Source organism: Scyliorhinus torazame, chromosome 20, assembly GCF_047496885.1.
Source record: "Scyliorhinus torazame isolate Kashiwa2021f chromosome 20, sScyTor2.1, whole genome shotgun sequence".
Classification (NCBI taxonomy): Eukaryota; Metazoa; Chordata; class Chondrichthyes; order Carcharhiniformes; family Scyliorhinidae; genus Scyliorhinus; species Scyliorhinus torazame.
Genome location: NC_092726.1, coordinates 29,763,623 through 29,788,783, shown reverse-complemented (window position 1 = coordinate 29,788,783; position 25,161 = coordinate 29,763,623). Strand labels below are relative to the sequence as shown.

The following is a 25,161-nucleotide window of genomic DNA, read 5'->3' as shown; positions in this document are numbered from 1 at the left end:
CCCAGTCTGTCTGTCTGGTTATCTCAGTCTGTCTGTCTGGTTATCTCAGTCTGTCTGTCTGTCTGGTTATCCCAGTCTGTCTGTCTGGTTATCTCAGTCTGTCTGTCTGGTTATCCCAGTCTGTCTGTCTGGTTATCTCAGTCTGTCTGTCTGGTTATCTCAGTCTGTCTGTCTGGTTATCTCAGTCTGTCTGTCTGGTTATCCCAGTCTGTCTGTCTGGTTATCTCAGTCTGTCTGTCTGGTTATCTCAGTCTGTCTGTCTGGTTATCCCAGTCTGTCTGTCTGGTTATCCCAGTCTGTCTATCTGGTTATCTCAGTCTGTCTGTCTGGTTATCTCAGTCTGTCTGTCTGGTTATCCCAGTCTGTCTGTCTGGTTATCCCAGTCTGTCTGTCTGGTTATCTCAGTCTGCCTGTCTGGTTATCTCAGTCTGTCTGTCTGGTTATCCCAGTCTGTCTGTCTGGTTATCTCAGTCTCTCTGTCTGGTTAACCCAGTCTGTCTGTCTGGTTATCCCAGTCTGTCTGTCTGATTATCTCAGTCTGTCTGTCTGGTTATCCCAGTCTGTCTGTCTGGTTATCTCAGTCTGTCTGTCTGGTTATCCCAGTCTGTCTGTCTGGTTATCTCAGTCTGTCTGTCTGGTTATCTCAGTCTGTCTGTCTGGTTATCCCAGTCTGTCTGTCTGGTTATCTCAGTCTGTCTGTCTGGTTATCTCAGTCTGTCTGTCTGGTTATCTCAGTCTGTCTGTCTGGTTATCCCAGTCTGTCTGTCTGATTATCTCAGTCTGTCTGTCTGGTTATCCCAGTCTGTCTGTCTGGTTATCCCAGTCTGTCTGTCTGGTTATCCCAGTCTGTCTGTCTGGTTATCTCAGTCTGTCTGTCTGGTTATCTCAGTCTGTCTGTCTGGTTATCCCAGTCTGTCTGTCTGGTTATCTCAGTCTGTCTGTCTGGTTATCCCAGTCTGTCTGTCTGGTTATCCCAGTCTGTCTGTCTGGTTATCTCAGTCTGTCTGTCTGGTTATCTCAGTCTGTCTGTCTGGTTATCTCAGTCTGTCTGTCTGGTTATCTCAGTCTGTCTGTCTGGTTATCTCAGTATGTCTGTCTGGTTATCTCAGTCTGTCTGTCTGGTTATCTCAGTCTGTCTGTCTGATTATCTCAGTCTGTCTGTCTGGTTATCCCAGTCGATCTGGTTGTCTCAGTCTTTCTGACCGTCTGGTTATAATCATGGAATCCGAACAGAGGCCATTCGGCACATCGAGTCTGTACTGACCAATCCACCTAACCTGCGCGTCTTTGGACTGTGGGAGGAAACCGGAGCACCCGGAGGAAACCCACGCAGACACGGGGAGAACGTGCAGACTCCGCACAGACAGTGACCCAAGCCGGGTTTCGAACCCATGTCCTTGGCGCTGTGGGGCAGCAGTGCTAACCACCGTGCCGCCCTTCTCCATCTGTCTGGTTGTCTGTCTGGATGGCCTCCCTAAATGGGTGGGTTAGGAAAATCTGGGCTATTAGCTGGGGAGACAGTCCCTGATGCTATTGAGGTGGAGTCTGCAGTCAATTTAGCCCTGGACACTCGCCTTGCCTGCCAGCCATCCCCCTGCCGCTCTCATCCCTGAGTGCCTGGGGACAACATTCTCTCTTGTGGGGAAAAGGGGATTCCCGTTCCTCGGCAGAGGGCGCTAAGAGGTTTGCAGTGAGTGCCTGAACCGTTCCCAGGCCAAGTCACTCCAGCCTTTGTCTGGAGAGGTAAGGGGGAGGAGAGGGAGGGAGGGAGGGAGCAGGCTGCAGGTGCATCTCCCCCAGATGCAGGTTTAATCCGACTGGGAGAGCAGTCCCTGGGCATGTGTGTTTGCAGCACAGCCGACTGATATCCCTGCTGCTCGAAAGAGCCTTTGGAGTGGGTGGAGAGAACGAGAGAGAGAGACAGAGAGGAGCAGTGATTCAGCTCTGCGCAAAGACAGTGACATCCAGAGCGATGACTAGGGCGGGAACCTGAGCTGAACAGCACTTGCATCTGTGGCCAGCGCATCTCAGAAGGTACGTCTTGATCTTTCCAGGTAATTCTCCAGCGCAAGGAGGGGAGGTAAGGCTCTCTCAGCTGCCAGCCTTTGCAATTCTCTGGGGTCCTCCCTGCAGTGGAGTCACTGCAACACCTCGCCTGCAATTGGTGGTGTTGTTTTGCAAGCAAATGTATCTGACTAGCAGGCTGAGATTGGGCTCGAAGGCCATCACCCTGGAGGAGAATATTCACTGATCTATTTTCCTATTCACCTATTTGTGAGGGAGGGGGGCAGATATCCTCACCAGAGGGTGGGGTAGACAAACTTTCAGCGTGCTGGGCAGGGCTGGCAAAGGTGGGATCTATTATGTTGTGTATCTGGTGGGTGAGGAGATTATTTTGGATGGCAGAGAACTGTGTGTGTGTGTGGTTAGCAGTCCCTCTGCCCATGACTTTTTAAAATGTTCTGCTCATTTATTTACGCTGCTCTTCGGGGTTTCGAAGGCGTGACGTTTTTATATTGCGTCGAAGGCGGAACGATGGGTAGCTTTGCCGCCTCGCAGCGCCAGGGATCCGTGTTCAAAACCGGCCTTGGGTCACTGTCTGTGCGGAGTTCTCCCCCGCGTGTGCGTGGGTTTCCTCCGGGTGCTCCGGTTTCCTCCCACAGTCCAAAGGTGTGCAGGTTCGGTGGATTGGCCACGATAAATTGGCCCTTAGTGTCCAAAAGGTTAGGTGGGGTTACGGGTATCGGGCAGGAGGGGAATAGGCCCAGGGTAAGATGCTCTTTCAGAGGGTCGGTGCAGACTTGATGGGCCGAATGGCCTCCTTCTGCACTGCAGGGATTCCATGATATCACAATGATGACATTTAACTGTAACCTGTCAGTCAGGTTGTGTTAAGGTGAGGGGGAGTGTGGAGGGGCGGACACAAATTAAAGCGAACTCATGTTATGCAATAACACTAAACCCACAGATTATATCTTCATATTTTCATTTTCTCCAGCTGGGCCTCTTTCTGGTTTAGCACAGGGCTGAATCACTGGCTTTGATAGCAGACCAAGGCAGGCCAGCAGCACGGTTCAATTCCCGTACCAGCCTCCCCGAACAGGCGCCAGAATGTGGCGACTAGGGGCTTTTCACAGTAACTTCATTTGAAGCCCACTTGTGACAATAAGCCTTTTTCATTGTCATTTCTTTTTAAAAATAAATTTAGAGTACCCAATTCATTTTTTCCAATGAAGGGGCAATTTAGCGGGGCCAATCCACCGACCCTGCACATCTTTGGGTTGTGGGGGCGAGACCCACGCGGACACGGGGAGAACGTGCAAACTCCACACGGACAGTGACCCAGAGCCGGGATCGAACCCAGATCCTCGGCACCGTGAGGCAGCAGTGCTAACCACTGTGCCGCCCCCCCCCGCCCCCCCCCCCCCCCCCAGGGCCACTTGTTACACATTTTTAAATACAGTTCCTTGTGCACTTGCAAAAAAAAAAAATTACGCCGGGAAAGGGATTACAGATCATTCTGCGCATTGCTGGAGAAACGTGAACGCCTCAATCCACCTGAAAATCATAGACCTTCTGTACAACCATCTTGAGATTTGGGAGGTTTAATCAGCTATGATCCAGCCTGGAGCCCTTGGAAAGGTGATGTGCTGAACCGGAATCATTTTGGAGAAACAGTAACAGAAACAGCAGATGAGTTCTCTCTGATTCATTGCTGCCTCCCGTTAAAATATTTAAACACACTGACGATTGAATCCACAGATTCATAGTGGTAGTAAGTGATGCTCTTATTAGATTTCTTAATGGAATGGTGCAGTGATGTCACGGGACATGCACAGTCTCTCAGCCCCTGTCACTTTAAGTCAGACATAAGACCATAAGACAGAAAAGCAGAATTAGGCCACTCGGCCCATCGAGTCTGCTCCATTCAATCATGGCTGATATTTTCTCATCCCCATTCTCCTGCCTTCTTTCCATAACCTCTGATCCCCTTATTAATCAAGAACCTATCTATCTCGGTCTTAAAGACACTCAGTGATTTGGCCTCCACAGCCTTCTGCGGCAAAGAGTTCCACAGATTCACCACCCTCTGGCTGAAGAAATTCCTCCTCCTCTCTGTTTTAAAGGATCGTCTCTTCAATCTGAGGCTGGGGCCTCTGGTTCTAGTTTTTCCTACAAGTGGGAACATCCTCTCCACGTCCACTCTATCCAGGCCTCGCAGTATCCTGTAAGTTTCAATAAGATCCCCTCTCATCCTTCTAAACTCCACCAAGTACAGACCCAGAGTCCTCAACTGTTCTTCACGTGACAAGCTCTTCATTCCAGGGATCATTCTTGTGAACCTCCTCTGGACCCTTTCCAAGGCCAGCACATCCTTCCTTAGATACGGGGCCCAAAACTGCTCACAGTACTCCAAATGGGGTCTGACCAGAGCTTTATACAGCCTCAGAAGTACATCCCTGGTCTTGTACTCTAGTCTCTCGACATCTTACCCGCCTGCCTCAGTTGGCCTTGGCAGCTTCCCTGGTCGACAGTCGGGCATCCAGGTTGCAACAGGAGTCTGAGGACCCGGGCAGTACCAGGCAGCAGGCTCCGTAGCACAAGAGAAACCTTCCATTGGAAATCGAGAGCTGGTTTCAGGAAGACCGCATGGCAGATCAGATCTTTGCACATCACCTGAACCTTTCCAAGGATAGCCATTGAGTGGAATATTGAGGCTGTTCCGGAGGCTGTTGGTGAGAACTGCCCAAAGCGACATCAGAATTCCTAAAATTGATTGATGTCTAATAATTGTTTTTAGAATTGTTACGGTGCAAACTTGGCCTATCATGTATGTATTAGCTCTCCCAACGGGCACATTGACTAAGGGCCGTTCTCCGACTCTTCCCCGTACCCTGGGCATTGTTTCTGTTCAAATAATCACCCAATACCCTCTGGAACACCTCGATTGAAGCTGCCTCCACCACACTCCCAGCCAGTGCATTCCAGACCCAAACCACTCACTTTGTGAATTATTATCATCCCACATCCCAAGATGGTGCCGGAGCGAGGCGACTCTCTGCAAGCTCTCCCAAACAGATCCACTTTTTACGTAACTTATACTCATTCTAATCTTTTAAAAATTAATTCTAAAACTAACCTCTCTCTTTTATTTTCTTTTATTCCCTTTTCTTCTCATGTACTTAATGATCTGTTGAGCTGCTCGCAGAAAAATACTTTTCACTGGACCTCGGTACACGTGACAATAGACAAATCCAATCCACATCACATTTGCTCCTTTTTAAATTCACTTTAAATCTGTCGCCCTCTCGTTCTCGACCCTTTTCCGAGCAGGAACGGTTTCTCCCTGTCTGCTCTGTCCAGCCCCCTCATGAATTTGAAATGAAAAATGAAAATCGCTTTTTCTCACAAGTAGGCTTCAAATGAAGTTACTGTGAAAAGCCCCTAGTCGCCACATCCCGGCGCCTGTTCTGGGAGGCCGGTACGGGGATTGAACCCAGGCTGCTGCCGTGTTCTGCATTTTGAGCCAGCTGTTTGGCCCACTGTGCTAAACCAGCACGGTAGCATTGTGGATAGCACAATTGCTTCACAGCTCCAGGGTCCCAGGTTCGATTCCGGCTTGGGTCACTGTCTGTGCGGAGTCTGCACATCCTCCCCGTGTGTGCGTAGGTTTCCTCCGGGTGCTCCGGTTTCCTCCCACAGCCCAAAGATGTGCAGGTTAGGTGGATTGGCCATGATAAATTGCCCTTAGTGTCCAAAATTGCCCTTAGTGTTGGGTGAGGTCACTGGGTTATGGGGATAGGGTGGAGGTGTTGACCTTGGGTAGGGTGCTCTTTCCAAGAGCCGGTGCAGACTCGATGGGCCGAATGGCCTCCTTCTGCACTGTAAATTCTATGATAATCTATGATAATCTATCCTCATAACTGAAGTTGCTCATCCCTGGAAGCATTCTTGTGAACTTCTTGTGAACACAAGGAAGTGCTGAGGGTTTTGGCAAAGGTTGGTATCATGATCGGTACAGGCTTGGAGGGCCGAAGGGCCTGTTCCTGTGCTGTATTATTCTTTGTTCTTCTGCGCTCGCTCTAATGTGTCCACATCCTTCCTATAGTGTGGCCCCCAGAACTGTGCACAATATTCCAGCTGAGGTCGAACTCGTGTCTTGTATACATTCAGAATAACCGCCTCGCTCTCGTACTCTGTACCCCTATTGATAAGGCCCAGAATACTATACTCTTTATTCACTGCTCTCTCCATCTGTACTGCCACCTTCAATGATCTCTGCACAGATACACCCTCTGCTCCATTTGAAATAGATGGTTCAGTCCCAGTGACATGACTTGAATGGAACTGCTAATGAGTGATTCAAATTGATTTAATTGTGTTCCATAAGGAGTAACACACTTAGGGCAGCACGGTAGCATTGTGGATAGCACAATTGCTTCACAGCTCCAGGGTTCCAGGTTCGATTCCGGCTTGGGTCACTGTCTGTGTGGAGTCTGCACATCCTCCTCCCCGTGTGTGCGTGGGTTTCCTCCGGGTGCTCCGGTTTCCTCCCACAGTCCAAAGATGTGCAGGTTAGGCGGATTGGCCGTGATCAATTGCCCTTAGTGTCCAAAAGTTCTGCTTTCACCCGTAAGTGGAAACAACCTGCCCGCATCTATCCTATCTATTCCCTTCATAATCTTATATGTTTCTCTAAGATCCCCCCGCATCCTTCTAAATTCCCACAAGTACAGTCCCAGTCTACTCAACCCCTCTTCGTAATCCAACCCCTTCAGCTCTGGGATTAACCTAGTGAATCTCCTCTGCACACCCTCCAGCGCCAGTACGTCCTTTCTCAGGTAAGGAGACCAAAACTGTACACAATACTCCAGGTGTGGCCTCACTAACACCTGATACAATTGCAGCATAACCCCCCTAGTCTTAAACTCCATCCCTCTAGCAATGAAAGACAAAACTCCATTCGCCTTCTTACTCACCTGTAAACCAACTTTTTGCGACTCATGCCCTAGCACACCCAGGTCTCTCTGCACAGCAGCATGTTTAATATTTTATCATTTAAAATATACATAAATCACATAAAGATGTGCAGGTTAGGTGGATTGGCCATGCTAAATTGCCCTTAGTGTCCAAAAAATGTTAAGTGGGGTTAAGTGTTTAGCACAGGGCTAAATCGCTGGCTTTGAAAGCAGACCAAGGCAGACCAGCAGCACGATTCAGTTCCCGTAACAGCCTCCCCGAACAGGCGCCGGAATGTGGCGACTAGGGGCTTTTCACAGTAACTTCATTGAAGCCGACTTGTGACAATAAGCGATTTTCATTTTCATTTCATTTTCATTACTGGGTTTCAGGGATAGGGTGGCTACGTGGGCTTCAGTAGGGTGCTCTTTGTAAGGGCCGGTGCAGACTCGATGGGCCGAATGGCTTCCTTCTGCACTGTAAATTCTATGATTCTGTGAACCTTTTGTGTGGCACCTTGTCAAAAGCTTTCTGGAAATCCAGGTATACCACATCCATTGGCTCCCCGTTATCTACCGCACTGTTAATGTCCTCAAAACATTCCACTAAATTAGTTAGTCGCGACCTGCCCTTTATGAACCCATGCTGCATCTGTCCAATGGGACAATTTCCATCCAGATGCCTCGCTATTTCTTCCTTGATGATAGATTCCAGCATCTTCCCTCCTACCGAAGTTAAGCTCACTGGCCTATAATTACCCGCTTTCTGCCTACCTCCTTTTTTAAACAGTGGTGTCACGTTTGCTAATTTCCATCTTTGGGTTGTGGGGGGAGACCCACTCAGACACGGGGAGAATGTGCAAGCTCCACACGGACAGTGACCCGGGGCCGGGATCGAATCGGGGTCCTCGGCGCCGTGAGGCAGCAGTGCTAACCACTGCGCCACCGTGCCGCCCTAATAATGGTTCATCTTCTCATGGGCCTTAACCATCACCGGCACTTCAATTCGATAACTCTTCAATCTTCTACACTCAACAGGATTAAGGGCAGCACGGTAGCACAGTGGATAGCATTATGGCTTCACAGCGCCAGGGTCCCAGGTTCAATTCCTCGCTGGGTCACTGTCTGTGTGGAGTCTGCACGTTCTCCCCGTGTGTGCGTGGGTTTCCTCCCACAGTCCAAAGACGTGCAGGTTAGGTGGATTGGCCATAATAAATTGCCCTTAATGTCCAAAAAGGTTAGGAGGGATTATTGGGTTATGGGGATAGGGTGGAAGTGAGGGCTTAAGTGGGTCGGTGCAGACTCGATGGGCCGAATGGCCTCCTTCTGCACTGTATGTTCTATGTTCTATGTTTCAAGCTGAACCCCTGTCCCTGTGATTTAACCTTTTCAGCCCAGTGTCTATTCTGATGTGCCTGTGGGAGCTCCCCTTCCAGATTCCGGAACCCCTTCCTGAGCTCCGGCAGTTCCTCCACGATTTAGTCCAACCCAAGGGTGGGTGTGTGAGGGTGGGTGTGTGAGGGTGTGAGGGTGGGTGTGTGAGGGTGTGAGGGTGTGAGGGTGGGTGTGTGAGGGTGTGGTGTGTGAAGGTGTGAGAGTGTGTGTGTGAAGGTGAGGGTGTGAGGGTGGGGGTGTGAAGGTGGGTGTGTGAGGGTGTGGTGTGTGAGGATGGGTGTGTGACGGTGTGTGTGTGAGGGTGTGTGTGTGTGGGTGGATGTGTGAGGGTGGGTGTGTGACGGTGTGTGTGTGAGGGTGGGTGTGTGAGGGAGTGAGGGTGGCTGTGTGAGGGTGGGTGTGTGAGGGTGTGTGTGTGAGGGTGGGTGTGTGAGTGTGTGAGGGTGTGTGTGTGAGGGTGGGTGTGTGAGGGTGTGTGTGTGGGTGGGTGTGTGAGGGTGGGTGTGTGAGGGTATGGTGGGTGTGTGAGGGTGGGTGTGTGAGGGTGGGTGTGTGTGAGGGTGGGTGTGTGTGAGGGTGGGTGTGTGAGGGTGGGTGTGTGAGGGTGTGTGTGTGAGGGTGGGTGTGTGAGGGTTTGTGTGTGAGGGTGTGGTGGGTGTGTGAGGGTGTGTGTGTGAGGGTGGGTGTGTGAGGGTGTGTGTGTGAGGGTGTGTGTGAGGGTGGGTGTGTGAGGGTGTGTGTGAGGGTGGGTGTCTGAGGGTGGGTGTGTGAGGGTGGGTGTGTGAGGGTGTGTGTGAGGGTGGGTGTGTGAGGGTGGGTGTGCGAGGGTGAGGGTGGGGGTGTGAGGGTGGGTGTGTGAGGGTGGGTGTGTGAGGGTGAGTGTGTGAAGGTGTGAGGGTGGGTGTGTGAGGGTGTGAGGGTGGGTGTGTGAAGGTGGGTGTGTGAGGATGGGTGTGTGTGGGTGTGTGAGGGTGGGTGTGTGAGGGTGGATGTGTGAGGGTGGGTGTCTGAGGGTGGGTGTGTGAGGGTGTGTGTGTGTGGGTGTGTGAGGGTGGGTGTGTGAGGGTGGGGGTGTGAGGGTGGGTGTGTGAGGGTGGGTGTGTGAGGGTGAGTGTGCGAGGGTGTGTGTGTGAGGGTGGGTGTGTGAGGGTGGGGGTGTGAGGGTGGGTGTGTGAGGGTGGGTGTGTGAGGGTGAGTGTGTGAAGGTGTGAGGGTGGGTGTGTGAGGGTGGGTGTGTGAGGGTGGGTGTGTGAGGGTGGGTGTGCGAAGGTGAGTGTGTGAGGGTGGGTGTGTGAGGGTGGGTGTGTGAGGGTGGGTGTGTGAGGGTGAGTGTGTGAAGGTGTGAGGGTGGGTGTGTCATGGTGGGTGTGTGAGGATGGGTGTGTGTGGGTGGGTGTGTGAGGGTGGGTGTGTGAGGGTGGGTGTGTGAGGGTGGGTGTGTGAGGGTGGGTGTGTGTGGGTGGGTGAGGGTGGGTGTGTGAGGGTGTGTGTGTGAGGGTGGGTGTGTGACGGTGGGTGTGTGAGGGTGGGTGTGCGAGGGTGGGTGTGTGAGGGTGGGTGTGTGAGGGGGTGTGTGTGTGAGGGTGAGTGTGTGAAGGTGTGACGGTGGGTGTGTGATGGTGGGTGTGTGAGGGTGGGTGTGTGAGGGTGGGTGTGTGAGGGTGGGTGTGAAGGTGTGAGGGTGGGTGTGTGGGTGTGTGAGGGTGTGTGTATGAGGGTGGATGTGTGAGGGTGGGTGTGTGAGGGTGTGGTGGGTGTGTGAGGGTGTGGTGGGTGAGGGTGGGTGTGTGGTGTGAGGGTGGGTGGGTGGGTGTGTGAGGGTGTGTGTATGAGGGTGGGTGTGTGAGGGTGGGTGTGTGAGGGTGTGGTGGGTGTGTGGAGGGTGGGTGTGTGAGGGTGGGTGTGTGAGGGTGGGTGTGTGAGGGTGGGTGTGTGAAGGTGTGAGGGTGTGTGTGTGAGGGTGGGTGTGTGAGGGTGGGTGTGTGAGGGTGGGGGTGTGTGAGGGTGGGGGTGTGAAGGTGGGTGTGTGAGGGTGTGAGGGTGGGTGTGTGAGGGTGGGTGTGTGACGGTGGGTGTGTGACGGTGTGTGTGTGAGGGTGGGTGTGTGAGGGTGGGTGTGTGAAGGTGTGAGGGTGGGTGTGTGAGGGTGGGTGTGTGAGGGTGGGTGTGTGACGGTGTGTGTGTGAGGGTGGGTGTGTGAGGGTGGGTGTGTGAGGGTGGGTGTGTGAGGGTGGGTGTGTGAAGGTGTGAGGGTGGGTGTGTGAGGGTGGGTGTGTGTGTGAGGGTGTGATGGTGGGTGTGTGAGGGTGGGTGTGTGAGGGTGGGTGTGTGAGGGTGTGTGTGTGAGGGTGTGAGGGTGGGGGTGTGAGGGTGGGTGTGTGAGGGTGGGTGTGTGAGGGTGTGTGTGTGAGGGTGTGATGGTGGGTGTGTGAGGGTGGGTGTGTGACGGTGGGTGTGTGAGGGTGTGGTGGGTGTGTGTGGGTGTGTGTGTGAGGGTGTGGTGTGTGTGTGAGGGTGGGTGTGTGAGGGTGGGTGTGTGAGGGTGGGTGTGTGAGGGTGGGTGTGTGAAGGTGTGAGGGTGTGTGTGTGAGGGTGTGTGAGGGTGGGTGTGTGAGGGTGGGTGTGTGAGGGTGTGTGTGTGAGGGTGGGTGTGTGAGGATGGGTGTGTGACGGTGTGGTGGGTGTGTGAGGGTGGGTGTGTGAGGGTGGGTGTGTGAGGGTGGGTGTGTGAGGGTTTGGTGGGTGTGTGAGGGTGGATGTGAAGGTGGGTGTGTGAGGGTGGGTGTGAGGGTGGGTGTGTGAGGGTGGGTGTGTGAGGGTGTGTGTGTGAGGGTGTGAGGGTGGGTGTGTGAGGATGGGTGTGTGAGGGTGTGAGGGTGGGTGTGTGAGGGTGGGTGTGTGAGGGTGGGTGTGTGAGGGTGGATGTGTGACGATGGGTGTGTGAGGGTGGGTGTGTGAGGGTGGGTGTGTGAGGGTGGGTGTGTGAGGGTGGATGTGTGACGATGGGTGTGTGAGGGTGGGTGTGTGAGGGTGGGTGTGTGAGGGTGGGTGTGTGAGGGTGGGTGTGAGAGGGTGGGTGTGTGAGGGTGGGTGTGTGACGGTGTGTGTGTGAGGGTGTGGTGTGTGAGGATGGGTGTGTGACAGTGTGGTGTGTGGGTGTGTGAGGGTGGGTGTGTGAGGGTGTGTGTGTGACGGTGTGTGTGTGAGGGTGGGTGTGTGAGGGTGTGAGGGTGGGTGTGTGAGGGTATGGTGGGTGTGTGAGGGTGGGTGTGTGAGGGTGGGTGTGTGAAGGTGTGAGGGTGGGTGTGTGAGGGTGTGTGTGTGAGGGTGGGTGTGTGAGGGTGGGTGTGTGAGGGTGGGTGTGTGAGGGTGGGTGTCTGAGGGTGTGAGGGTGGGTGTGTGAGGGTGGGGGTGTGAGGGTGGGTGTGTGAGGGTGGATGTGTGAGGGTGGGGGTGTGAGGGTGGGTGTGTGAGGGTGGGTGTGTGACGGTGTGTGTATGAGGGTGGGTGTGTGAGGGTGGGTGTGTGAGGGTGGGTGTGTGAGGGTGTGGTGTGTGAGGGTGGGTGTGTGTGAGGGTGGGTGTGTGAGGGTGGGTGTGTGAGGGTGGGTGTGTGAGGGTGTGAGGGTGGGTGTGTGAGGGTGGGTGTGTGAGGGTGGGGGTGTGAGGGTGTGTGTGTGAGGGTGGGTGTGTGAGGGTGTGTGTGTGAGGGTGGGTGTGTGTGAGGGTGGGTGTGTGAGGGTGGGTGTGTGAGGGTGGGTGTGTGAGGGTGTGGTGGGTGTGTGTGGGTGTGTGTGTGAGGGTGTGGTGTGTGTGTGAGGGTGGGTGTGTGAGGGTGTGTGTGTGAGGGTGGGTGTGTGAGGGTGGGTGTGTGAAGGTGTGAGGGTGGGTGTGTGAGGGTGGGTGTGTGAGGGTGGGTGTGTGAAGGTGTGAGGGTGGGTGTGTGAGGGTGGGTGTGTGAGGGTGGGTGTGTGAGGGTGGGTGTGTGAAGGTGTGAGGGTGGGTGTGTGAGGGTGGGTATGTGAGGGTGGGTGTGTGAGGGTGGGTGTGTGAAGGTGGGTGTGTGAGGGTGGGTGTGTGACGGTGGGTGTGTGAGGGTGTGGTGGGTGTGTGAGGGTGGGTGGGTGAGGGTGTGGTGTGTGTGTGAGGGTGGGTGGGTGAGGGTGTGTGAGGGTGGGTGTGTGAGGGTGGGTGTGTGAGGGTGGGTGTGTGAGGGTGGGTGTGTGAGGGTGGGTGTGTGAAGGTGTGAGGGTGGGTGTGTGAGGGTGGGTGTGTGAGGGTGGGTGTGTGAGGGTGGGTGTGTGAAGGTGTGAGGGTGGGTGTGTGAGGGTGTGTGTGTGTGAGGGTGGGTGTGTGAGGGTGGGTGTGTGAGGGTGGGTGTGTGAGGGTGTGTGTGTGAGGGTGGGTGTGTGAAGGTGTGAGGGTGGGTGTGTGAGGGTGGGTGTGTGAGGGTGGGGGTGTGAGGGTGTGTGTGTGAGGGTGGGTGTGTGAGGGTGGGTGTGTGAGGGTGGGTGTGTGAGGGTGAGTGTGTGAAGGTGTGAGGGTGGGTGTGTGATGGTGGGTGTGTGAGGGTGGGGGTGTGAGGGGGTGTGTTTGAGGGTGGGTGTGTGAGGGTGGGTGTGTGAGGGTGGTTGTGCGAGGGTGGGGTGTGAGGGTGTGTGTGTGAGGGTGGGTGTGTGAGGGTGGGTGTGTGAGGGTGGGTGTGTGAGGGTGTGTGTGTCAAGGTGTGAGGGTGGGTGTGTGAGGGTGGGTGTGTGAGGGTGGATGTGAAGGTGGGTGTGTGAGGGTGTGAGGGTGGGTGTGTGAGGGTGGGTGTGTGAGGGTGGGTGTGTGAGGGTGGATGTGAAGGTGGGTGTGTGAGGGTGGGTGTGTGAGGGTGTGTGTGTGAGGGTGTGAGGGTGGGTGTGTGAGGGTGGGTGTGTGAGGGTGGGTGTGTGAGGGTGGGTGTGAGGGTGGGTGTGTGAGGGTGGGTGTGTGAGGGTGTGTGTGTGAGGGTGGGTGTGTGAGGGTGAGTGTGTGAGGGTGGGTGTGTGAGGGTGTGTGTGTGAGGGTGGGTGTGTGAGGATGGGTGTGTGAGGGTGTGAGGGTGGGTGTGTGAGGGTGGGTGTGTGAGGATGGGTGTGTGAGGGTGTGAGGGTGGGTGTGTGAGGGTGGGTGTGAGGGTGGGTGTGTGAGGGTGTGTGTGTGAGGGTGGGTGTGTGACGGTGGATGTGAAGGTGGGTGTGTGAGGGTGGGTGTGTGAGGATGGGTGTGTGAGGGTGTGAGGGTGGGTGTGTGAGGGTGGATGTGAAGGTGGGTGTGTGAGGGTGGGTGTGTGAGGGTGGGTGTGTGACGGTGTGTGTGTGAGGATGGGTGTGTGAGGGTGGGTGTGTGAGGGTGGGTGTGAGGGTGGGTGTGTGAGGGTGTGTGTGTGAGGATGGGTGTGTGAGGATGGGTGTGTGAGGGTGTGAGGGTGGGTGTGTGAGGGTGGGTGTGAGGGTGGGTGTGTGAGGGTGTGGTGGGTGTGTGTGGGTGTGTGTGTGAGGGTGTGGTGTGTGTGTGAGGGTGGGTGTGTGAGGGTGTGTGTGTGAGGGTGGGTGTGTGAGGGTGGGTGTGTGAAGGTGTGAGGGTGGGTGTGTGAGGGTGGGTGTGTGAGGGTGGGTGTGTGAAGGTCTGAGGGTGGGTGTGTGAGGGTGGGTGTGTGAGGGTGGGTGTGTGAGGGTGGGTGTGAGGGTGGGTGTGTGAGGGTGTGTGTGTGAGGGTGTGTGTGTGAGGGTGTGGTGTGTGACGATGGGTGTGTGAGGGTGGGTGTGTGAGGGTGGGTGTGTGAGGGTGGGTGTGTGAGGGTGGATGTGTGACGATGGGTGTGTGAGGGTGGGTGTGTGAGGGTGGGTGTGTGAGGGTGGGTGTGAGAGGGTGGGTGTGTGAGGGTGGGTGTGTGACGGTGTGTGTGTGAGGGTGTGGTGTGTGAGGATGGGTGTGTGACAGTGTGGTGTGTGGGTGTGTGAGGGTGGGTGTGTGAGGGTGTGTGTGTGACGGTGTGTGTGTGAGGGTGGGTGTGTGAGGGTGTGAGGGTGGGTGTGTGAGGGTATGGTGGGTGTGTGAGGGTGGGTGTGTGAGGGTGGGTGTGTGAAGGTGTGAGGGTGGGTGTGTGAGGGTGTGTGTGTGAGGGTGGGTGTGTGAGGGTGGGTGTGTGAGGGTGGGTGTGTGAGGGTGGGTGTCTGAGGGTGTGAGGGTGGGTGTGTGAGGGTGGGGGTGTGAGGGTGGGTGTGTGAGGGTGGATGTGTGAGGGTGGGGGTGTGAGGGTGGGTGTGTGAGGGTGGGTGTGTGACGGTGTGTGTATGAGGGTGGTTGTGTGAGGGTGGGTGTGTGAGGGTGTGGTGGGTGTGTGAGGGTGGGTGTGTGAGGGTGGGGGTGTGAGGGTGGGTGTGTGAGGGTGGATGTGTGAGGGTGGGGGTGTGAGGGTGGGTGTGTGAGGGTGGGTGTGTGACGGTGTGTGTATGAGGGTGGGTGTGTGAGGGTGGGTGTGTGAGGGTGTGGTGGGTGTGTGAGGGTGGGTGTGTGAGGGTGTGGTGTGTGAGGGTGGGTGTGTGTGAGGGTGGGTGTGTGAGGGTGGGTGTGTGAGGGTGGGGGTGTGAGGGTGTGTGTGTGAGGGTGGGTGTGTGAGGGTGTGGTGGGTGTGTGAGGGTGGGTGTGTGAGGGTGGGTGGGTGTGGTGGGTGTGTGTGGGTGTGTGTGTGAGGGTGTGGTGTGTGTGTGAGGGTGGGTGTGTGAGGGTGGGTGTGTGAGGGTGGGTGTGTGAAGGTGTGAGGGTGGGTGTGTGAGGGTGGGTGTGTGAGGGTGGGTGTGTGAAGGTGTGAGGGTGGGTGTGTGAGGGTGGGTGTGTGAGGGTGGGTATGTGAGGGTGGGTGTGTGAAGGTGTGAGGGTGGGTGTGTGAGGGTGGGTGTGTGAGGGTGGGTGTGTGAGGGTGGGTGTGTGAAGGTGGGTGTGTGAGGGTGGGTGTGTGACGGTGTGTGTGTGAGGGTGTGTGTGTGAGGGTGGGTGTGTGAAGGTGTGATGGTGGGTGTGTGAGGGTGGGTGTGTGAGGGTGGGGGTGTGAGGGTGTGTGTGTGAGGGTGGGTGTGTGAGGGTGGGTGTGTGAGGGTGGGTGTGTGAGGGTGAGTGTGTGAAGGTGTGAGGGTGGGTGTGTGATGGTGGGTGTGTGAGGGTGGTGGTGTGAGGGTGTGTGTGTGAGGGTGGGTGTGTGAGGGTGGGTGTGTGAGGGTGGGTGTGCGAGGGTGGGGGTGTGAGGGTGTGTGTGTGAGGGTGGGTGTGTGAGGGTGGGTGTGTGAGGGTGGGTGTGTGAGGGTGGGTGTGTGAGGGTGTGTGTGTCAAGGTGTGAGGGTGGGTGTGTGAGGGTGGGTGTGTGAGGGTGGGTGTGTGAGGGTGGGTGTGTGAGGGTGTGTGTGTCAAGGTGTGAGGGTGGGTGTGTGAGGGTGGGTGTGTGGGGGAATGAGTGTCACGGGGAGTAGGAAGATTTTAGTGATAACGTAGTCTGTCCATTGGTGTTTATTTAAAGCCATAATTAAAATGGCAGTGACATCCACTGAATCGCAGAATTGTTACGGTGCAGAGGAGGCCATTCAGCCCATCGTCTCTGCCCCTGCTTTCCCAACGGGCACCGTGACTTAGTGCCGTTCCCCTACCCCTTATCCCTGGGCATGCTTTCTATTCAAAAAATCACCCAATACCCTGTGGAACGCCTCGATTGAAGCTGCCTCCAGTACACTCCCAGCCAGTGCATTCCAGGCGTGTACGTACCGAAAAGATCTTCAGTAACGGCCTTCCGTAAATTCATATCTGCCAACGACATCAGCATCACAGCTCAAGATCCCAACTTTGACAGTTGGACTGGACCCAAAACGAGGCCTTGTCAAAACTTGAACAATGACTGCAACGCATTGTTACTCAAGACATGACGTATAAAAACGTGCAGCTCCAACACTCGAGAATCTCGACACCATCCAGGACAAAGCAGCCCCGCTTGATCGGCACCCCATCCACAAACATGCACTCCCTCCACCACCGACACACAGTGGCAGCCGTGTGTACCATCTACAAGATGCACTGCAGCAACTCGCCAAGGCTCCTTAGACAGCACCTTCCAAACACACGACCTCTACCATCTAGAAGGACAAGGGCAGCAGATACCTGGGAACCCCACCACCTGGAGGTTCCCCTCCGAGTCGCTCACCATCCCGACTTGGAAATATATCGGCCGTTCCTTCACTGTCGCCGGGTCAAAATCCTGGAACCCCCTCCCTAACAGCACTGTGGGCGTACCTACACCTCACGGACTGCAACGGCTCAAGAAGGCGGCTCACCCACCACCTTCTCGAGGGGCAACTAGGGATGGGCAATAAATGTTGGCCAAACCATCCACCACATCGTACACGATTGTCCAACACACACACTCACTGGAGGCCGATCTGCACTCGACACAGCAGGAGCCGGAGAACCCACTTGGCGTGGTGGCTTTCCATTCGCGAAATGAATTAATAAATACTCTGGGGACTGGGGTTCGAGTCCCGCCATGGCAGGTGGTGAAATTGGAATCCAATAAAAATCTGGGATTAAAATGTCTAATGATGCGCATTGTCGGTTGTCGTAAAAACCCATCTGGTTCGCTAATGTCCTTCAGGGAAGGAAATCTGCCGTCCTTACCCGGTGTGGCCTACACGTGACTCCAGACCCACAGCCATGTGGTTGATTCTTAAAACTCCCTCTGAAATGGGGGTTGAAGGGGCTTCTTGACAAATACATGAATAGGATGGGAATAGAGGGATACGGACCCAGGAAGTGTGGAAGATTGTAGTTTAGTCGGGCAGCATGGTCGGCACGGGCTTGGAGGGCCGAAGGGCCTGTTCCTGTGCTGTACTTTTCTTTGTTCTTTGTTCTTAGCAAGCCACACAGTTCAAGGGCAATTAGGGATGGGCCACAAGTGCTGGCCCAGCCCAGCGACGCCCACATCCCACAAACGAATACAAGAAGCTGAGCCACAGATCAGATCTAACAGGAAAAAGCTCAGCATTTATTCCGAGTTCAATATCAAACATTTGTCTGTCCTCGTTGAGTCTGGTCTTCAAAAATCATGAGGCAGTGCCACTGCTGTTTAAGTTTGGAAACGGTAGCAAATTCAGGAAACATCTTGTCCCTCTTCCATTTCTACAAAAGTACTGGATCAAAATCGTCTCCTATAGAGTCATCAAGGTTTACAGCACGGAAACAGGCCCTTCGGCCTGGCTTGTCCCTGTCGCCCAGTTTCTATCACTAAGCTAGTCCCACTTGCCCACATTTGGCCCGTATCCCTCTATACCCACCCTGCCCATGTAACTGTCTAACTGCTTTATAAAGGACAAAATTGTACCCGCCTCTACCACTGCCTCTGGCTGCTCGTTCCAGATGCTCACCACCCTCTGTGTGAAGAAATTTCCCCTCTGGTCTCTTTTGTATCTCTCCCCTCTCACCTTTAACCTATGCCCTCTAGTCTAGACTCCCCTACCTTTGGGAAAAGATGTTGACTATCTACCTTATCCATGCTCCTCATTATTTTATAGACCTCTATAAGATCACCCCTAAGCCTCCTACGTCCCAGGGAAACAAGTCCCAGCCTATCCCAGCCTCTCCTTATAACTCAGACCATCAAGTCCTGGTAGCATCCTCGTAAATATCTTCTGCACTCTTTCTAGTTTAACAATATCCTTCCTGTAACAGGGTGACCAGAACTGAACACAGTATTCCATGTGTGGTCTGACCAATGTCTTGTACAACTTCAACAAGACGCCCCAAATCCTGTATTCAATATTCTGACCAATAAAACCTAGCACGCTGAATGCCTTCTTCACCACCCTGTCCACCTGCGACTCCACCTTCAAGGAGCTATGAACCTGTACCCCTAGATCTCTTCTGTAACTCTCCCCAACTCCCTACCATTAACTGAGTAGGCCCTGCCCCGTTTTGATCGACCAAAATGCATCACCTCACATTTATCTAAATTAAACTCCATCTGCCATTCATCGGCCCACTGGCCCAATTGATTACGATCCCATTGCAATCCTAGATCACCTTCTTCACTGTCCACTATGCCGCCAATCTCGGTGTCATCTGCTTGGGAAGTAAATGTAAACCTTTCTTGGCAAATCAATCACCAGAATTTCAGGACCTCTGTCCGGTTGATCTGATGAGTCCTCTCGTGTCCCTCTGCCGCCACTGAGCTCTCGATGGCCATTTCGGGAGTTGCTGCAAGTTCCAACATCGCTCCCTCAATTCCGAAATGCGGATCCCGGGCAGAAGGGACACACGGGGATGGGATAGAAGCAGAAGGTGATGATGCGACAAGCTTACACTGACTGCAACGTCGTTGGTTTTTTGTGGAAAGATTGTCGAAGGGGAAATCACGACAGGGACATTTGGGAAGGAATGTTGGCCCTGCGATTCGGACCTTGGTTGAGAGTAGATTCGACCGTAATGTACAATAACCTGGAAATATCACTGGGGAATTCAACCGATAATGAGGAAGGAGAAGATCTCAAAGAGGTCTTCCTGTTCTATATCTGAATAAAATATAAGCAATCTAAGTAATCATCGTGACGAGAAACATTGCCTCAGGATGCAGATAAAAACATTCTCTTTGATGAATGTGTTTGCAGCAATGGAAAACGAATTCCTCTCAACTCGCACCAGGCCGCAGTAAGCACTTGGAAACCACATTTGATTGCAAGGTACAACTCAAGGGCATTTCTTGGCCAATTATTTTACTGCTGTCTTGGCTCAGCTGAGTTTCTGGGGAGGGGAAGGCGAGGTTGCCAAGCCAAGGTTTGAGCTCAGGACTAGCCAGAGCTCACTGGTGCGAATAACGTAGTGCCCATGATGGGCTCAGAGAGCGTCGGGGTGCCCTGCCAATCATACGATATCTGAGGGTACTTCAACTGTGTTGAAGGTAGGTGTTTGTTGTATAGCTGATGAGGCAGTCATGATGTGGCGTCATCAGTTGTACCAGCTCACCACTAAGGGACCCAGCACCATTCGTGACTCCGCAGATACTGAAACTATCTGTGTGCAAATGCAGCAAGACCCAGACAGTGTCCAGGCTTGGACTCATGGGCGAGATTCTCCGACCCCCCCCGCCGGGTCGGAGAATCGCCGGAGGCTGGCCGTGAATCCCGGCACCGGAGATTCGGCGGGGGCGGGAATCACGCTGCGCCGGTTGGCGGGCCCCCCCCCCGCCGCGATTCTCCAGCCCGGATGGGCCGAAGTCCCGCTGCTAGGATGCCTGTCCCTCCGGCGTGGATTAAACCACCTCTCTTACCGGCGGGACAAGGCGGCGCAGGCGGGCTCCAGGGTCCTGGTGGGGGGGGGGGGCGCGGGGCGATCTGGCCCCGGGGGGTGCCCCCACGGTGGCCTGGCCCGCGATCGGGGCCCACCTGTGCCGTGGGGGCGCTCTTTTCCTTCCGCCTTCACCACGGTCTTCACCATGGCGGAGGCGGAAGAGACTCCCTCCACTGCGCATGCGCGGGGATGCCGTGAGCGGCCGCTGACGCTCCCGCGCATGCGTCCCCCAGCAATGTCATTTCCGCGCCAGCTGGCGGGGCACCAAAGGCCTTTTCCGCCAGCTGGCGGGGGGAAATCAGGCCGGCGCAGGCCTAGCCCCTCAAGGTTAGGGCTCGGCCCCTCAAGATGCGGAGGATTCCGCACCTTTGGGGCGGCGCGATGTCGGACTGATTTGCGCCGTTTTTGGCGCCGGTCGGCGGACATCGCGCCGATTGCAGAGAATTTCGGCCCATGTGTGGCACACATGTGGGGCGCGGTTCTCCCAAAGGGAGACAAAGTCCCGTCGCCGGAGTGAAAACCGGAGTGTTTCACTCCGGCGTCGGAGCCCGCTCCCAGCCCCCTATTCTCCCGCCCCCCGGGGGACTAGGAGCGGGGTCGCGTATTTTACGCGCGCTGGGCCTTGGTGCCGCGTAAAAAGCGGCGCCGCGCAAATGACGCGGCCGCCATCGTGTAAGTGAAGTCACCTCGCAAGAAGATGGCGGATGGATCTTGCGGGGGGGGCGGAGGAAAGGAGGTCCTCCTTTAGAGAGGTCGGCCCGCTGATCGGGGCCGGACCCCATCGGAGGCCCCCCCCCCCAGTGAAGGAACCCCCCTTCCCCCTCTCCCGCGTTCCCGCACAGTTCCCGCCGGCAGCGACCAGGTGTGGACGGCGGCGGCGGGAACCTGTCGTGTCGGAGCGGCCGCGGAGAATCGCGCCCGTTACTTCTCACTGAAGCAGCAGGCAATGTCTATTTCCACAAGAGAGAATCGAACCATCTCCCCTTGACATTCAATGACATTTCCATCACCGAATCCCCCCCTATCAACATCCTGGGGGTTACCATTGACCAGAAACTAAACTGGACCATATTTTAAAAAATTTGTTTATGGGATTTGGCTGGACCAGCCTATATTGTCCATTCCTAATTGCCCTTCCAGAATGTGGTGGTGAGCAGCCTTCTTGAGCCGCTGCAGTCCGCGTGGTGTAGGTACACCCACCGTGCTGTTAGGGAGAAACAAAAGACACGTTTGTCAGATGAATCGGCAATTCTGAATTCTCCCTCGGGGTACCCGAACAGGCGCCGGAATGTGGCGACGAGGGGACTTTCACAGTCCTTTCATTGCGGTGTTAATGTAAGCCTACTTGTGACACTAATAAAGGAAGGTTTACCAGACTTGTCCCGGGGATGGTGGGACTGTCCTATGAAGAGAGATAGACCATAGAACATTACAGCGCAGTACAGGCCCTTCGGCCCTCAATGTTGCGCCGACCTGTGAAACCACTCTAAAGCCCATCTACACTATTCCCTTATCGTCCATATGTCTATCCAATGACCATTTGAATGTCCTTAGTGTTGGCGAGTCCACTACTGTTGCAGGCAGGGCATTCCACACCCTTACTACTCTCTGAGTAAAGAACCTACCTCTGACATCTGTCTTATATCTATCTCCCCTCAATTTAAAGCTATGTCCCCTTGTGCTAGACATCACCATCCGAGGAAAAGGATAGGGGAAACTGGGCCTGTAATTCTCGAGAGTTTCAACGAATGAGAGGTGATCTCATTAAAACGTACACAATACTCAATGACAGGCTAGATGTTTGCCCTGGTTGTAGAGTCCAGAACCAGGAGATATAATTGCAAGATACTGAGAAAGCCAAGACAGAGATGAAGAGAAACGTCATTACTCAAAGGGTTGTGAATATTTGGTATTGTTATGGGCCAGGGTTTAGAGAACCCCAAAGTGTATCATGGAGTTCCCCTGACCCACAACTTTTACTAGATTGTGGTATGGGGAGCACACGGCCCACTCTACAGGTGTGGGACAGCAGAAATGGAAAAGTATTTTTTAAAGCAAAACAATGTTTATTCTATGAACTCAAGTTAACCTTTTTAAAACATACAGTGAACATCTTAGCAACCATCAATTCAAATACAACCCCCAAAGACTGCAACACTAAGTAATCCTTTAAGCTTTTCTTTTAACATCCATAAGACTTAAAAACAAAACCTTTATCAGAAGCACAGCAGGTTAAAGTCACGACTGAAAACATTTATAATTCTGAATTCACCAAATGATCAAGAGATAGTCTTTTGATGGCAGAGAGAACAGCAGTACACCTGCTCTGTCTGGCTTCAGCTCCAACACGGAAAACAAAACTAAAACACACCCTGCAGCAAACAGCCTAAAACAAAAGTAAAACGCTGACAGACAGCCCAGCTCCACCCATACTCTGACATCACTGCAGTAGTAAACACCCATTTCTTAAAGGTACAGATATTTATATACACACCCATTTATAAACACCCATTTCGTAAAGGTACTCTCACTACAGATATTTATATACACACCCATTTATAAACACCCATTTCTTAAAGGTACACTCACTACAGATATTTATACACACACCCATTTATAAACACCCATTTCTTAAAGGTACACTCACTACAGCTATTTATACACACACCCATTTATAAACACCCATTTCTTAAAGGTACACTCACTACAGATATTTAAATACACACCCATTTATGAACACCCATTTCTTAAAGGTACTCTCACTGCAGATATTTATATACACACCCATTTATAAACACCCATTTCTTAAAGGTACACTCACATGACAGAATTCTCTGGTCGAAAGGACTGTGGATGCTGTCACTGAGTATGTTTAAAGCAGATATTGGCAGCTTTCTCAATCCCAATGACATAAAGGGCTATGAGGATCGTGTGGGGACAAAGGCATTGAAGTGAATGTCCGTATTGTATGGCAGAGAAGATTCGACGGGCTGAATGTCCATCTCCTCTTCCTATGTTCCAACACCAAAACTGACCTGGACAAAAGATCCTGAAATTGAATCCCAGAGCGGAAAAAATGTTTGATTTTCAACACATCCCTCAGCTTCACTAAGAACAAAGGTGTCGCATAGGAGACTGTTAAATAAGTTAAGAGCCCATGGTGTTAAGTGTAAGATCCTGGCATGGATAGAGGATTGGCTGACTGGCAGAGAGTGGGGATAAAGGGTTTTTTTTCAGGATGGCAGCCGGGGACTAGTGGTGTGCCTCAGGGGTCGGTGCTGGGACCACAACTTTTCACAATATACATTAACGATCTGGAAGAAGGAACTGAAGGCATTGTTGCTAAGTTTGCAGATGATACAAAGATCTGCAGAGGGACAGGTAGTATTGAGGAAGCAGGGGGGCTGCAGAAGGACTTGGACAGGCTAGCAGAGCGGGCAAAGAAGTGGCAGGTGGAATACAAGGTGGAAAAGTGTGAGCTTGGGCACTTTGGAAGGAGGAATTTAGGCATAAACTATTTTCTAAATGGGGAAATGCTTCGGAAAGCAGAAGCACAAAGGGACTTGGGAGTCCTTGTTCACGATTTTCTTAAGGTTAACGTGCAGGTTCAGTCGGCAGTTAAGAAGGCAAATGCAATGTTAGCATTCATGTCGAGAGGGCTAGAATACAAGAGCAGGGATGTACTTCTGAGGCTGTATAAGGCTCTGGTCAGACCCCGTTTAGAGTATTGTGAGCAGTTTAGGGCCACGTATCTAAGGAAGGATGCGCTGGTCTTGGAAAGGGTCCAGAGGAGGTTCACAAGAATGATCCCTGGAATGAAGAGCTTGTTGTATCAACATGAATCAGTTTGACGATTTTAATTGGACATTGGGCAGCACGGCAGCACAGTGGTTAGCACTGTGGCTTCACAGCTCCAGGGTCCCAGGTTCGATTCCCGGATCGGGTCACTGTCTGTGCGGAGTCTGCACGTTCTCCCCGTGTCTACGTGGGTTTCCTCCGGGTGCTCCGGTTTCCTCCCACAGTCCAAAGATGTGCAGGTTAGGTGGATTGGCCGTGTTAAATTGCCCTTAGGCTTGATGGGGTTGCTGGGTTACGGGGATAGGGTGGAGGTGGGGGCTTGGGTAGGGTGCTCTTTCCAAGAGCTGTTGCAGACTCGATGGGCCGAATGGCCTCCTTCTGCACTGTAAATTCTGTAAATTGGAGAAATCTGCTGTCAGAATTTCAATTCGCCTCGCCCTCATCTGTCAGACATTTAGCATTGCGTTACTGACGGGAGGGAGATTAATTTAAACAGCTCTGATTTGTCCTCTCACAACCCACATGTCAATTGAAAGGTGTTTTTCATTTTGCATTCGTCCTTGGGGAAAGAAAGGCAAGGAAAAGTCAGACCACAATATCAATACACATTGTGGTTTTATGTCAGTCCAGAGTCCAGAATCGAACGGCCAATAGAGTGTTGCTTCAGTACATTGGTTGGTTGACTACTAGAGGGCGATTTAACTTGTGGCGTACCACAGGGATCAGTGCTGGGACCCCAGCTATTCACAATATAGATGAGGGAACAAAATGTCACATCTCCAAATTTGCAGATGACACCAAGCTGGGTGGGAGGGTGAGCTGTGAGGAGGATGCAGAGATCCTTCAGTGTGATTTGGACAAGTTGAGCGAGTGGGCAACTGGATGGCAGATGCAGTTTAATTTGGATAAATGCGAGTTGTCCACTTTGGTGGCAAAAATAAGAAGGCAGGCTATTATCTGAATGGCCATAATTTAGGAGGTGGGAATGTGCAACGAGACCTGGGTGTCCTCGTACACCAGACGCTGAAGGTAAGCATGCAGGTGCAGCAGGCGGTAAAGAAGGCTAATGGTATGTTGGCCTTCATTGCGAGAGGTTTCGAGTATAGAAGCAGGGATGTGTTGCTGCAATTGTACAGGGCCTTGGTGAGGCCACACCTGGAGTATTGTGTGCAGTTTTGGTCTCCGTCTCTGAGGAAGGATGTTCTTGCTCTCGATGGAGCGCAGCGAAGGTTTACCAGACTGATTCCAAGGATGGTGGGACTGTCATATGAGGAGAGATTGACTAGGTTCGCATTGTATTTGATGGAGTTCAGAAGAATGAGGGGGGATCTCATAGAAACCGATAAAATTCGAACAGGACTGGACAGGGTAGATGCAGGAAGGATGTTCCTGATGATGAGGGTGTCCAGAACAAGGGGCGGCATTCTCCGCCGGCGGGAGTCTCCGTTTTGCCGGCGGTTTCCCGACGGCGTGGGGCTGCCCCACAATGGGAAACCCCATTGACCGGCCGGTGTTACGGAGACTCCCGCCGGCCGGTCGGGGCGGAAATGTGGCGGGGCGGGTAGGAGAATTTCGCCCCAGGGGTCACAGACTGAGGATACGGGTTAGACCACTTAGGACAGAGATGAAGAGACATTTTGTCACCCAGAGAGTGGTCGGCCTGT

The 25,161-nt window shown here is 53.5% G+C and overlaps 1 protein-coding gene across 4 annotated transcripts in view; it reads left to right on the top strand.

Moving 5' to 3' along the window:
• The first annotated feature begins 1,780 nt into the window (after positions 1 to 1,780).
• The window catches only part of LOC140397031 (beta-adducin-like), a 402,797-nt gene continuing 379,416 nt past the window's right edge, over positions 1,781 to 25,161 (top strand). For all 4 annotated transcript variants that reach the window (XM_072486079.1, XM_072486077.1, XM_072486078.1 and 1 more), the window contains exon 1: positions 1,781 to 2,034. The gene's annotated coding sequence lies outside the window, so the exon portion shown is untranslated. The remainder of the gene's footprint in view (positions 2,035 to 25,161) is intronic.